The sequence below is a fragment of the Anolis sagrei genome, chromosome 3, assembly GCF_037176765.1.
Source record: "Anolis sagrei isolate rAnoSag1 chromosome 3, rAnoSag1.mat, whole genome shotgun sequence".
Taxonomy (NCBI): Eukaryota; Metazoa; Chordata; class Lepidosauria; order Squamata; family Dactyloidae; genus Anolis; species Anolis sagrei.
Window position 1 is genome coordinate 81,645,727 of NC_090023.1, and position 13,092 is coordinate 81,658,818.

The 13,092-nt window shown below is 38.5% G+C and overlaps 1 protein-coding gene and 1 long non-coding RNA gene across 5 annotated transcripts in view; one reads left to right on the plus strand and one right to left on the minus strand.

Annotated features, from left to right (window-relative positions):
• Positions 1-13,092, plus strand: part of DMD (dystrophin) — a 1,568,405-nt gene that overhangs the window by 251,463 nt on the left and 1,303,850 nt on the right. The gene's annotated exons all lie outside the window — the stretch shown is intronic.
• The window catches only part of LOC132771754 (uncharacterized), a 43,399-nt gene continuing 34,060 nt past the window's right edge, over positions 3,754-13,092 (minus strand). Inside the window, exon 4 of the long non-coding RNA XR_009631110.2 lies at positions 3,754-3,929. This is a non-coding gene — a long non-coding RNA (uncharacterized lncRNA). The remainder of the gene's footprint in view (positions 3,930-13,092) is intronic.

The following is a 13,092-nucleotide window of genomic DNA, read 5'->3' on the forward strand; positions in this document are numbered from 1 at the left end:
CTTTCAAAATGAGTTTAATGACTACAAAACACAGCTATCACCAACCATTGGAAAGGGATATAACTATCAATGATACTAAAGCTAATTATAAATTAAGAAGACTTAGAAAAGTAATATTGTTCTTACAGAGGTAACCCACAGACTAGATTTCTTTAGTATCAAAACCAGAGCTAAACTTTGTTTAAAATGTATATACAAAAACAGTAGGGATCTGTTTCACTACGGGCATATCTACTCAGGCAATATAACCCGAAGTAGGTGAGAATTAGCCTCATAGTGTTCATATGACACTTAGGCCTTTTTTATCCCCAATATGTGACAAGATAGATTAATATGGTTTTCTGTACATTAACCAAAATCAGGAATGCCATTGCAAACTTCATCAAAAGTACCCAGAGGTGGCTGGGAGCTCTTTGGAACCCCATGCCAATGTGACGACAGCAACAGGACACCAAAGGACAGATTCACCCCCACTGGATGATCATAATTCTGTCTCACCACTTCAGTGGAACAGATGTGGGCAATGAAGCCAGGCCTGACTAAGCTGAGTACTGTAAAGGACCTCAGGGCCCTTCCACACAGCCATATGACCCAGATTATTAAGGCAGAAAATCCCACAATATCTGCTTTGAACTGAGTTATCTGAGTCCACACTGCCATATATTCCAGTTCAAAGCAGAAAAAGTGGGATTTTATTCAGCTGTGAGTAAGGGGCCTTACTCTCATACTTTCTCCAAATTAGCCCCAGTGGAGGTATATGTTAATATTTAACCTGTCTTTCCTTTTTGATTAAATGTTCTGAGGGAGACAAACCATATAGGTTGTGGAGAGGTTACCCCGAGATTCTCCTGTGGGGACCTTCTGAGAGTGAGAAATTATTGTAAGCTACCTTCCATCTCACCTTGAGAAAAAAGTGGAATAAAAATCCAATAAATAAATATTATTTGGAGATACCTGATGAACAGAACATGAATTGTCAGTGAGACCCAAAGGCTTGGGATTCTTTTTAGTATTATTTTAGGCAATACAGGAAGTCCTCAAGTTACAAACAAGATAGGTTCTGTAATAATAAACTTTATTTATACCCCAATGGGGACTCAGGGCGGCTCACATGAGGCCAAGCCCAGACAACATATTACAGCAAAATAAACCAAAACATAAGCAACAAGCAACAATATCATGATTACATAAAAACATATGAATACATTAACAATATAACATTACAATAAACACAATCACAGTGGGCAGGCCACATGTGCAGGATAAAATGTTAAAAACTCGAATGAGATAAGAAGAGGAGCAAGTTATTTGCAAGAGGGAGCACATAAAAAACAGGGTTGTGGAACCAAACTTTCACATTAGGGGGGCATGTACTCCAGTGACAGAAGCATTGAGGGGAGTAGTAGTGTCATGTTGTGCATCTACTTACCAAAGGCACAGCAGAAAAGCCAGGTTTTAAGGTTCTTTTTAAAGGTTTCTAGGGTAGGAGCTTTCCTGATCTCTCCAGGTAATGAGTTCCAGAGTCGGGGGTTTACAGAGGAGAAGGCTCTCTCCCTTGTGCCCACAAGACAAGCTTGTGAAACTGATAGGGACGAAAGGAGGGCCTCCCCCAAAGATCGAAGGGCCCAGGTTGGTTCATGGAGAGAGATACAGTCACAAAGGTAGGCAGGTCCCAAACCGTTTAGAGCTTTATAGGTGAGATAAACTGTACCTTGAATTGGGCCCAGAAAATAAATGGCAGCCAGTGGAGCTCCTTAAACAGGGAGGTCAACTGCTTCCTGTAACTAGCCCCAGTTATTAATCTGGCTGCCGAATGTTGGACAAGTTCTAGTTTCCGGGCCATCTTTAAAGGTAGCCCCACATAGAGTGCATTGCAGTAGTCCAGTCTAGAGGTAACTAAGGCATGGACCACCGTAGTCAAGTCAGACTTCACGAGGTATGGTCGCAGCTGGTGCACAAGTTTTAACTGTGTGAAGGCTCCCAGCCACTGCCGACACCTGCGCATTCAGCATCAGCGCTGAATCCAGGAGGACCTCCAATGGACCTGTAACTTCAGGGGGAGTGCAACCTGTCCAGCACAGATTGGCACCCAATACCCCGGTCAGATGGGCAACTGACCCAGAGGACCTCTGTCTTGTCAGGATTGATCCTCAGCTTGTTCGGCCTCATCCAGATCATCACAGCGGCCAGGCACTGGTCCAGTATCCTTGGGGCTTCTTTGGAATCTGGTGGAAATGAGTAATGGAGTTGGGTGTCATCTGTGTAGAGGTGGTGCCGTACTCCAAAAAGCTGAATGACCTCTCCCAGTGGTTTCATGCAGATGTTAAATAGCATGGGAGACAGAATAGAGCCTTGTGGGACCCCACAGGTAAATGGCCAGGGGTCTGAGCAGGAGTTCCCCAGTTTCACCAACTGGGACTAGAGCCACAGTAAACCCATGCCCCCGAGTCCCATCCCAGCAAGTTTCCCCAGAAGGATACCATGGCCGATTGTATCGAAAGCCACTGAGATATCCAAGAAAACAAGCAGGGTCACACTCCCCCTGTCCATTTTCCTGCTGAGGTCATCCACCAAGGCGACCAAAGCCATCTCGGTACTGTGCCCAGGCCTGAAGCCAGACTGTGAACGATCCAGAAAACCGGTGTCATCGAGGAATCCCTGAAGCTGTGAGACAACCACCTGCTCCAGAACCTTGCCCAGAAAAGGGTGGTTGGAAATTGGTCTGTAGTTGTCACATATGGTCGGGTCAAGGGAGGCCTTCTTTAATCGAGGTTTTACCGCCGCCTGCTAAAGGCAGGACAGGAATTTCCCCTGGCCCAATGAAGCATTTATTATTGCAACAAACCATTCCAAAAACCCCTCTCTGGCCAGCTTAACTAGCCAGGAAGGGCAAGGATCCAGAGTGCAAGTGGTCACCCTCACCGTCCCAAGGATCCCCTCCACGTCATCAGGAAGAACAAGATGGAAAGAATCCCATAAAATCGAACAGACAGGTGCCTTGGTTACCTCATAGGGAAGGATTAACTCATCCATTGTGTTTGTTTTGATATCTGTGTCCCTGTTCAGAAGATTTCACCTCACTTTATATCCCTGTCATAATTTGATTTTGAAAAAAAATGGCTTGTTTTAGAAACAAGGATTGGTGATAAAACTTCAGGTAAGATGCTTTTTCCACATGATAACTCTTCAGAGGTGAATTTCCCTTCCTAGGGGTAAATTTCTCTCACTTCCTGTTGTCTCATCCTTATTCTTAACTATGAGTCATTTGTAAGTCAGGTGTTTGTAAGTCAGGGACTGCCTGTATATGGAACAACTCAACAGACTTTCAGCATGCGAGTTCCTTTATATTATAGGTCTTTGCTCTGTTTATTTGTTTTCTTGGTTTGTCTGAGTCCAGTGTTCAATCACTACACTACATAAAGAGACTTACTTCTTGATACAGCCATGTAGGGTGTGTACATGTTTGTGTGCATGTGTGCACACACACACATATACATTGTTTCATTCTTGCGTTTAGAATACAATTAATACTGGCTAAGGAAAATTAATCCTTTAAAGGACATCACATTAATGGAACTGAAAGAATATGAGAATAACCCAAATTGGATTTTTTTCTTGTAATTTCCTTTTACATTTAGCAGGATACACTGATCAAACTGTTGGGGGTGGGCATCATTTAATAGATGCAGTGTTGCTATTTCAAATTCACAGGCTAAGCAAGTTGAAGGCAAGCTAAAGCACAATGAAAAGGAATAATGATGACCTTGGTTTATTTTTGCTCAGTACATTCAGGTTTTGATTGGTTTCTGAACAAGGCAACAGTTTACTCTCCCAGAAAGCATTGCTATAGTCCTTGGAGGCTTCACAATCTTGTTATCAAAGTAGCTAGTTCGCATTGGAGCATTTTCTTGTGAAGGTCGTGGGCTGCACTGTGGGGAAAAAAAAGAAAAAGTTCCTTATTGAATCCAACCAAGTATAAGCTTTTCATGAGAACATTTCATGAGACCTATTACCCTGATGACCTGCCTAGAATACTACTGATAATAAAAAAGCCTTCTACTGAACTGTAAAAAGATTTTTTGTTTGTTTTTCTTCATTCAACAATTTTATTTGATGTTCTTCTGCTAGTCGTATCATTCAGAACATGGGATAATAGAAAGGGCAATGATTACATTATTATTGTTCAGCACATTTTTTTTTGTGATTTCAGCTGCGAGATACTGTTTCCCAGGGCATTGTAAAAGAAAATGCTACTGGGTGTCCATTTTCCCACTGAAAAGGTTGATGAGAGGAAACTCCTGCACACGAAGAATCCCAACACTCATAGCATGCTGAAAGTGATTTTAAAAGGAGAAATATTGGGCATCAAATGCATCCAGGCACACACCAGTATCCTAACCCACCAGAAAAACATCTGAATTAAAAAGAAGAAAATCCCCAAAATTTTACAAGCGTTTGGAAGCACTGGTTCAAAACACAATGGATTTGAAATTGTATATGGGAATTGTTTTCATTTTTAGTTTGCAGTAACTTGAAGAATTCATTAAAACAGCAATGGGAACCAAGTTTTTGAAAGCCACCATAATATAGTGGTTTTAGATTGGGCCGCAATTCTGAAATACAGTAGTAGGATTAAAACCCTTTGCTATTTCCTGTTAGTTGCAGGTCTTGTTGGAAGACAGCTGCTGTTACCTTTTGTATTCCCTCATCTGTGTTAATTCCTACCGTGTTACAATGAGTTTTCTTGACAGTGACTTGCCCAAGTTCACCCAGCAGGTAACATGTTCAAACAGGATTTGATCCCTAATCTCCTAGATTCCTAATCCCACACTCAAACCACTATACCATTTGTCTTTCTTTTCCTGATTGAAAGTATTACTCCTGTTTAATTGTGTGGTACTTACTTTGAAAGTAGCTGTTATACGCCAAAAACTTCATTTTTGTGGCTGCCACAAACCGTTGAATTAGTTGAGACTCTATGAGATATTAACTGAAAAACGATAGCAAAATCTGCTGCAGGATGTTCTGCAAAACTAAAGTTTGTGCAGTTTAATAAACCATTTCCATGTTTTTATGATAAAACCAATTGGGAAACTATCTTTATAACACAGGAAGAAAAACTGTGTTACATAGTGTAATAGGCATTTAAGTAAAAACTGAACTAGAGTCCTGTTTGCTTTGACATAAGAACAATTTATTTCTGTGTAACTTATTTATTGATTGATTTAAAACATTTATATTCCACCCTTCTTACTCCGAAGGGGACTCACAGCATATACACTGCAAACATTCAATGCCGGGACACAAATTCACATACAATATATAAACATTATAAAACATTTATCAAAATATTAAAATACACCATTTAAAACCGCCCTAGCCATCCGCATCAAATCCAATTAGCCCTGTCATCTTTCCCACTGCCACTTCATTGCCCTGTCCCGAAAGCTTGGTCCCACAGCCAAGTTTTTACCATCCTTCTAAAAGACAGGAGGGAGGGGGTGACCTGATCTCACCAGGAAGGGAGTTCCATAGCCAGGGAGCAATCACTGAGAAGGCCCTGTCTCCCATCCCCACCAATCGTGCCTATGACAATGGCAGGATGGAAAGCAGGGCCTCCCCAGAGGATCTTAATCTCCGTGATGGTTCATAGGGGGAGATGCATTTGGACAGGTAATTTGGGCCAGGGATGTTTAGGGCTTTATAGGCCAAAGCCAGCACTTTGAATTGTGCCCGGTAGCAAACTGGCAGCCAGTGGAGCTGGTGTAACATGGGAGTTGTATGCTCCCTGTATGCCACCCCAGTTATTAACCTGGCTGCCTCTCATTGGACTATTTGAAGCTTCTGAGCAGTCTTCAAAGGCAACCCCACGTAGAGTGCATTCCAGTAGCCTATCCTAGATGTAACGAGAGCATGGACCACCGTGGCCAAGTCTGAATTCCCAAGGCACACAAGTTTTAATTGTGCGAATGCTCCCCTGTCCACCACTACAACCTGGAATTCCAGGCTCAGTGATGAAACCAGGAGAACTCCCAAGCTGCGAACCTGTGCCTTCTTACCTCCAGATAAGTATTTGATTGCAACTTGAAAGAATCTCCCATAAATTTAATGGCAGAAAAAATGTTATATGATCATCACTCACACACCTGATCATCTGTGTGCAATATTTTTTCATCACTTTTTTCAAAACCAAAGAGACATATGCTTTCTTCAGTGGGATTTCAGAAAAATGGAGGATTTGGTCTGTTGCCCTTCCTTTTCATGTACAGATATTTGTACATTTACACACATGTACGGAGACAGCATGCACTGAGATAGCTAGACTTATTTCTGGGAATTTGGAGCGCATTCTTGCTTCCTTTAAGGGGATAAAATATACACAATCATACTTGTTTCCCTGTTGCATTTTATATTAGCACAATCTCAAGACATTTTATTCATAGTTTCTCTGGGTTTAACCTTGGAACTTGTCTCTCTTGACTATTAGGTAGCATTTTATTATCTGTAAATTTGTCATGACCATTAATTTGCCATGGCCATTAATCTGAGTTTTCTCTTCCTCTTCTGTTTCAGATAGCCAAGATACAATTCATAGCTTTTTGAAATTGCTACATTTGTGAGAGACGCATGGTACAACTACTGCTTAATATGTCTCACAGAAGGTCACAAAATGTTTTCCTTTCCACCATTTTTTTTTTGCAATGGAACTCTTGTAATCATTAACTGAGACTCAAAGTTTCAAAGTGGGGGGATATGAAACACCAGCAACAATAACATATAACATCTTCCACAACAGGAGTCAAAAAGCTTAGTCTCCTGTAGAAATGGTTTCTGTTGTCATAGAACATGGTTAGATATTAATTTGTTAATTCTTTTAACTGAAAATCAATGGAAAGTGTTTTTAAAGAGTGTGTATATTACTAAAATATCAAAGCACGAACATTTACATCTTTTGCCCAAATTTAATGTGACATAGAAATAACTGACAATCTGGTTTGAAAATTGCAGAAATCATGTGACACAGATAGAATGACAGTCTAAATGACCTAGTAAGACTCATTTCTGCTTCTATGAATAGCTGTACTTTGGGGATTTAAACAGGAAATACCATTTTTAGCTTAGCCATTTCGCTTTCCTCTTTCTGCTTTCTTCAGTTAATTGAATATGTGACATCTAGAAAAGATCTTATAACATGATTAGCCATTACAAAAAAAATAAACATATCACTTCAGCTGCAATTTGAGGTATAGTGCTTGAAAGAACTTATTCTTGTTTTTAAGGCTCTAATTGAGACAGAATTTTTTGATTTAAATAATTTTAGGATTGCCTGTCCCCAGTGAAATAGTTATACATATTTGTTCTTTTAAATCCTATTTATCTCAATCAAGTCTGTATTACAAAGCATTTGATGAAACTTTGTCTGTAAAACACATAATGCTTGCTATCATTGCACTATTAGCATAGAGAACAAGGTAGAGGAATGAGTTTTTTTTCTTCTGAGCTCGACAGATATCTTTTAAAATCTATATTAAAACTCAAATGTGTGTTACCTTAAGTGTGGGCAAAGTGTAGTTGTCATGTCACAGATATCCTTCAAGACTGCCTCTGTGGCCCTCAATTATTTCAAACTCCAAAATTGCTTCATTCTTATTTTTTCCCCTAGAGTGAGTTGGTTTATCTGGAATTGCATTCCATGTATCTGCAATATTTCATATCAAGAAACAGGCACATTTTTTTCAAAAGAAAAATGGACTTTCACTCTTCCTTTCTAGTTTGGGGAGTTGATTTTTTTTTTTACTTTTGCCATTTGTACAAGCCTCTCAAGAGTTCCAGGGGCAGAAAAGGACATCTTTGGCAACAGTCCCGACTCAAACAGCCATGGATTGTTAATGGCAGCCCATTTTATGAGAGAAGCTAAAATGAATATTTCAAAATATATTATGAAGGCTACATGTGAATGTTGTCCACTTCTCACCTACACAATACACTGATATCAGGAATGTATTCTGTGAATCTGTTCTATGAATCACAAATCCATCAGAAATGTATTCTGTAAATCACAAATCTGGATGCATTCATATTAGGTTTCATGTATTCAAGCCCTACAAAAATACTACTCCAGAGGCAGAAGAATAGCATGTTCTTGCTCCCTGCTCTCATGCAGAGGAAGATATTTTTTCAGTGCTCAAGGTACATGAAATCCATATTGACCTAAATTTAGTTACATATTGATTCACTATTGAAAAATTATTTCATGCAGTTTACTTTTGTTGCAGCTATCTATCCATTGTGTTGCGTTTGGTAAATCTGTTGAAAATATGAAATATTGTAGTCTGCCATAGTAATAAGTTGTTTTTTTTTTTTTGTTTTTTTTGTTTTTTGAAGAGGTAAGGTATTAACTGATAGAAGAGCTGAATCAAAGTGTTCAGCTACAGAGACAGGAAAAATGAGTGTATTCTCATCATAAATAATCATTCTGACATAAATCATGAAATTATTCTGTGCTCCTCACATTTCTAGTAGTAACTTCAGATTGTATCCAAATACAGTAAATATGAACACAGACAAAGTTGCATAGAAATTACGAGTCTAAGAATTCTAGGCAGAAACATATTTCACTATTCCACTCTTTGCAATGCTAAAAAAATTGAGGCAGAAAGAAATTGGGAGGGGGCAGAATCCCTATTTGGAGGATAATATTGCCATTGTGCCTCCTTGGCTACAGTTCTGCCTGAAACTGGCATAGGCCATTAATCTCAGTCCATTTCATGAGATAAGTTAAAATGAACTTTTAAAAATATATCATTAACGCCACATGTAAATGTGTACAATTAAGCATTAAGATGAAATGTTTAAATCAATTTCTTTTAAGTTATTTTTAAAGAGTATAGTAAAGACAGCAAAGAATTAGTAACAAAAATCTATTTTATGTTATTAAAAGATCATGCACTGTCAAAAAGATAACTAGTGCCCCCTTTGAGTTGTCAGCAAATTTCTCAAAAAGCCACACTTCTAAAGATTACAAAGTAAAAAAATAATAATACTTAGAATATTTTTTTACTTAGAATATTTTTTTACTTAGAAAATTAGAATAGAATTGGGTGGCACCATCACTCTGGAATACTCTGCCACCTGAAGTCCGTGCCTTGTGGGACTTATCAGCTTTCTGCAGGGCATGTAAGACATATCTGTTTCGACAGGCCTTTGATCTCTGATATTGCTGTTTTTAAATTGTTTTAAATTGTTTTAAAATTGTGTTAGATTTTAGCCTGTTCTTGTGAGCCGCTCCGAGCCTCCAGGGAGTGGCGGCATATAAGTTCGAATAATAAATAAATAAATAAAGAAAGAAAGAAAGAAAGAAAGAAATTGCTTTTAATGGTCAATTAAAAAATCTACTCTACTGCAACATAAAATCATTAGGCATTGTCCTACCCTCTAAGGCAGACATTAAATTTGTGCCTTCCCTTTTGTGATAGTTGGCATCAAATTGTGCCAACTGTAAACTGCCTTGAGACGCCTTTGGGTTGAAAAAGGCGGTATATAAATACAGTAAATAAATAAATAGCCATTTGCAAATTTTAATGAGTACAATCATGCCACCTCTCAGACTTCAGGTACAAAAAGATGTGACACTTTGTCTCGTATCCTCTTCTTCATCTCTATTGTTACCTATGCTGAGCACAAATTTAATGGGAAAGGATAAAAGAGGTGAAAGAGAGAAATATGTATAAGTTCACAAATTAAAGCAGTGTGGTGAAATGTAATTTTAACTTTGTTTCATTAATTCAGTTAATGTACCAAATTGACAAAGATAGTCTTACAACAGTGTTAGATTGAGCCAAGCTATATATTCTCTATAAAAGTCTTCAGAAATACATTACTACATTTATGTAAAAAGAATCCCATAACATTTTACATTAAGCATAGTGTGAATGAGCTTTAAACACTTTTCCTTGGTATCTCATATCTATCTATCTGTCTGTCTCCATATCCAACCTCAGACTTAGTGAAATAAATAGTCTTCATTGTGGATTATATGTGCAACAAAATTGGTGAAGTGACAAGGTGGAAGCAGGCACTTTTTGATGGAAAGGACCCAATTAATTATTTTCTGGGATCTGTACAACAACTTTCAAAAGTAGTTGGGCATTGAGGAATAATTCTTCTAGCTAATTGCTAGCAGTGAATATTGACAGCTGAAAGATTAACATAGTCCTTCTTTCTTCTCTTTAGTGGTTCACACAGTAGCCAGAAGATTTCAGTCTTGATTAGCAATTTCCATACACGTGGGGAAATGAATAAGCTTTATCTTTCTGCCTCAACCCCAAAGGAGCAGTTCACATGCTGAATTAATTTTGGCAGATAGGATTTAGTACAGTGATACCTTGACTTAAGAGTTTAATTCATTCCATAAAGAAGCTCTCAACTCAGAACACCCTTATCTCAAAACAAACATATTTTTGAAATGCTGTTAATCCATTCTGGCCCCCAGAACCTCTCCCACCATTTTTGTTACATGTTTTTAAATAAGAAAAAATACATTATAAATAATGTATAAATGCACATTCACATGCCAAGTTCCTACTGCATAGCTACACTTAGATGTGGAAAAATGTTTAAAGTACAACATGCAATACAGTACTAGGATGGAAAAGCAATTCAAAAATATTTGAACATGGTTCTTAAACAGTTTCCTTCAGTGTAAGAATGATGAGAATAATCATACACAAGCAAGCATCTTTGTGGTTTAGAACTTATTCTGTATTTAAAATGCACTGTTTCCTGTAGACCAGGGGTTCTCCAACTGTGCTCTGTGGAACCCTGCTTTCCTCCTCCTCCTCTTTCTTCCTCCTGAGAAATGCAGGGAAATTAAACTTTTGAGCTGTTGAAAACAGCAGCAGCATCCTCCCAGGACTCAGACCTCTCCCCCCCCCCCTGCTTCCCAGGTTCTTTTCCTTGCTGTCCAGACCCTACCCCCTAACAGTCAAACTCTTTCTTGCACCCAGACCCTTTCCACCCTACCTCGCTGCTCTTCTCCTCCCCCGTTGCTGTCAAGACTCTTTTCCTTGCCATCCAGACTTTCTCCCTCACCTCTCTCAATACTCAGACTCTGTCCAGACCCTTTCCTCCCCTTCTTTGTTGCCTTACTGTCCAGACCCTCCCTCTTGCTGCCCACTCTTTTCCTTGCTGCCCAAACCCTCCCCCACACTCCCTCGCTGCCCATACTCCTTTTCCATCCCTCTACCTGCTTTCTTTGCTTTCAAGACCATTTCCTTCCCACCACCAGGGAGTGCTTTGATTGTATTTTTCCTGGATGGCAGAAGGGGGTTGGATTTGGATGACATCTGAGATCTATGCTATGATTAATAATAACAGTAGTATATTTTTACCTCAGCCTGAATCCCCCTAGGGGTTGAGAAGGACAGGGTAAAAATGTTCAAAATAAATAAATAAATAATTGCAAAGGCTGGATGGCCATTATTTGGGGGTGCTGTGATTGCATTTTTCCTGCATGGCAGAAGGGCTGGAGTGCCTCTGGGGTCTTCCATTGAAATATAGTTAACTTTATGTTGGTTAAAAAAAATTCTTTCCTTTTTTTGCACTGTGTGAATTAGTTCACACAAAAACTATCCATCTCTCTGCCACTGGCCCAGCCCATGCCTGATATATATATATATATACACACACACACACACACATACACACACACACACTTCTTGGAGTTCTAGGAGAAACTTTTGATTCAAAAAAGGCTCCATGGCTGAAAAAGTCTGAGAACCCCTGCTGTAGACAATGGTATTTTCTGGACCGCTGCATTTTCTGTATAGAAATCGGTTTTCTTCCAAGGAGCATAGAATTTTCTCCACAAAAATAAATTTCATTTACAGAAGTTAGTATTTTCTATGTAGAAGTGTCTTCATGCAAAGAATGCTGGGTTTTGTCCAGGAAACATTTTCTGCAGAGTAGATGCATTTTTATGTGCAAAAACATACATTTTTAAAACACAAAGTCCAAAGTAGTCTTTGAAAATTGCACAAATTTGTTCTTGTTTGTGGTAATTAAATATAGACACTTTGCATTCTTAAGTAGTATGTATGCTTATGTTGCCATTGGCTGGATTGCAACTGTACACTAGACAAAGCTGTTTCAGTGCCTTGCCGTGGATAGAAATGAACTGCTTTGCATACCTGGTAGGATTTTTCCATTTGGCATAAATGATTGGCTACAACTAACTTTTGCTATTTTCCTGATAGGGGACTACAGTTTTTCTGTTAACTATATTTAGTTATTAGATAGGAATAAGAGTCACCAAACACTGCTCTTTAAGGGATTGAGGATAGCCTGAAATTTGCTTTCTTGAAGTTCTGTCAATTCAGAAAGTTGCATTAATTCATTGGATTCATAAAAAAAACCAAATTGAAACAAATAAATCAGTGATGGCATCTCAATTTTTTTAACCCAGAATGTTTTATAATTGTTTACCATAAAAAATAAAGTTTGTGTTTCTGCACTTGTATGAAATTACCGTGTTCCCATTTTTCAGGAGATAATCTTGGAAATTTATAGCATATAGATATAATAGGTTTCTTCATGTGACAAGAAAGAAGCATGATGTAGATCACTCTATCAGCAAAAGAAGAAATAAAGGTGAATCGTATTATCCAAAGATTCCAGTTGGAGCATGATAGGTTGATAGTGGCTTTAGGATGAAAATTGTTTCTGGAATTGCAGTTACAAATTGTAGAACCATTCTTTATATGGTATTGTAGCTTTGGACATAATAATAAATCACAGTTGAGCATTACAAGATCAAGACAAGGCAATCTTTAAGTTCATGCATACCTCCTTTCCAGATATTATATCATCTGAAACCAACTATGGTGAATCCTAATAATCACATTTGGAATAAGAGAGCTTCAAATAGTTTAAGGACCAAGCCTGTTTCGGGATCTCATAGTTAAGATTAGTCATAATTCAGGTTTCAGATATAACACAAAGTGAGGTTAATCTAAGATGGAAGTAAGGTTTTCTGTCTCCTTAGAGCTGCATAGAAAAAGAGCAGCGGAAAATTTGACAAGCCCAGGAATAGAA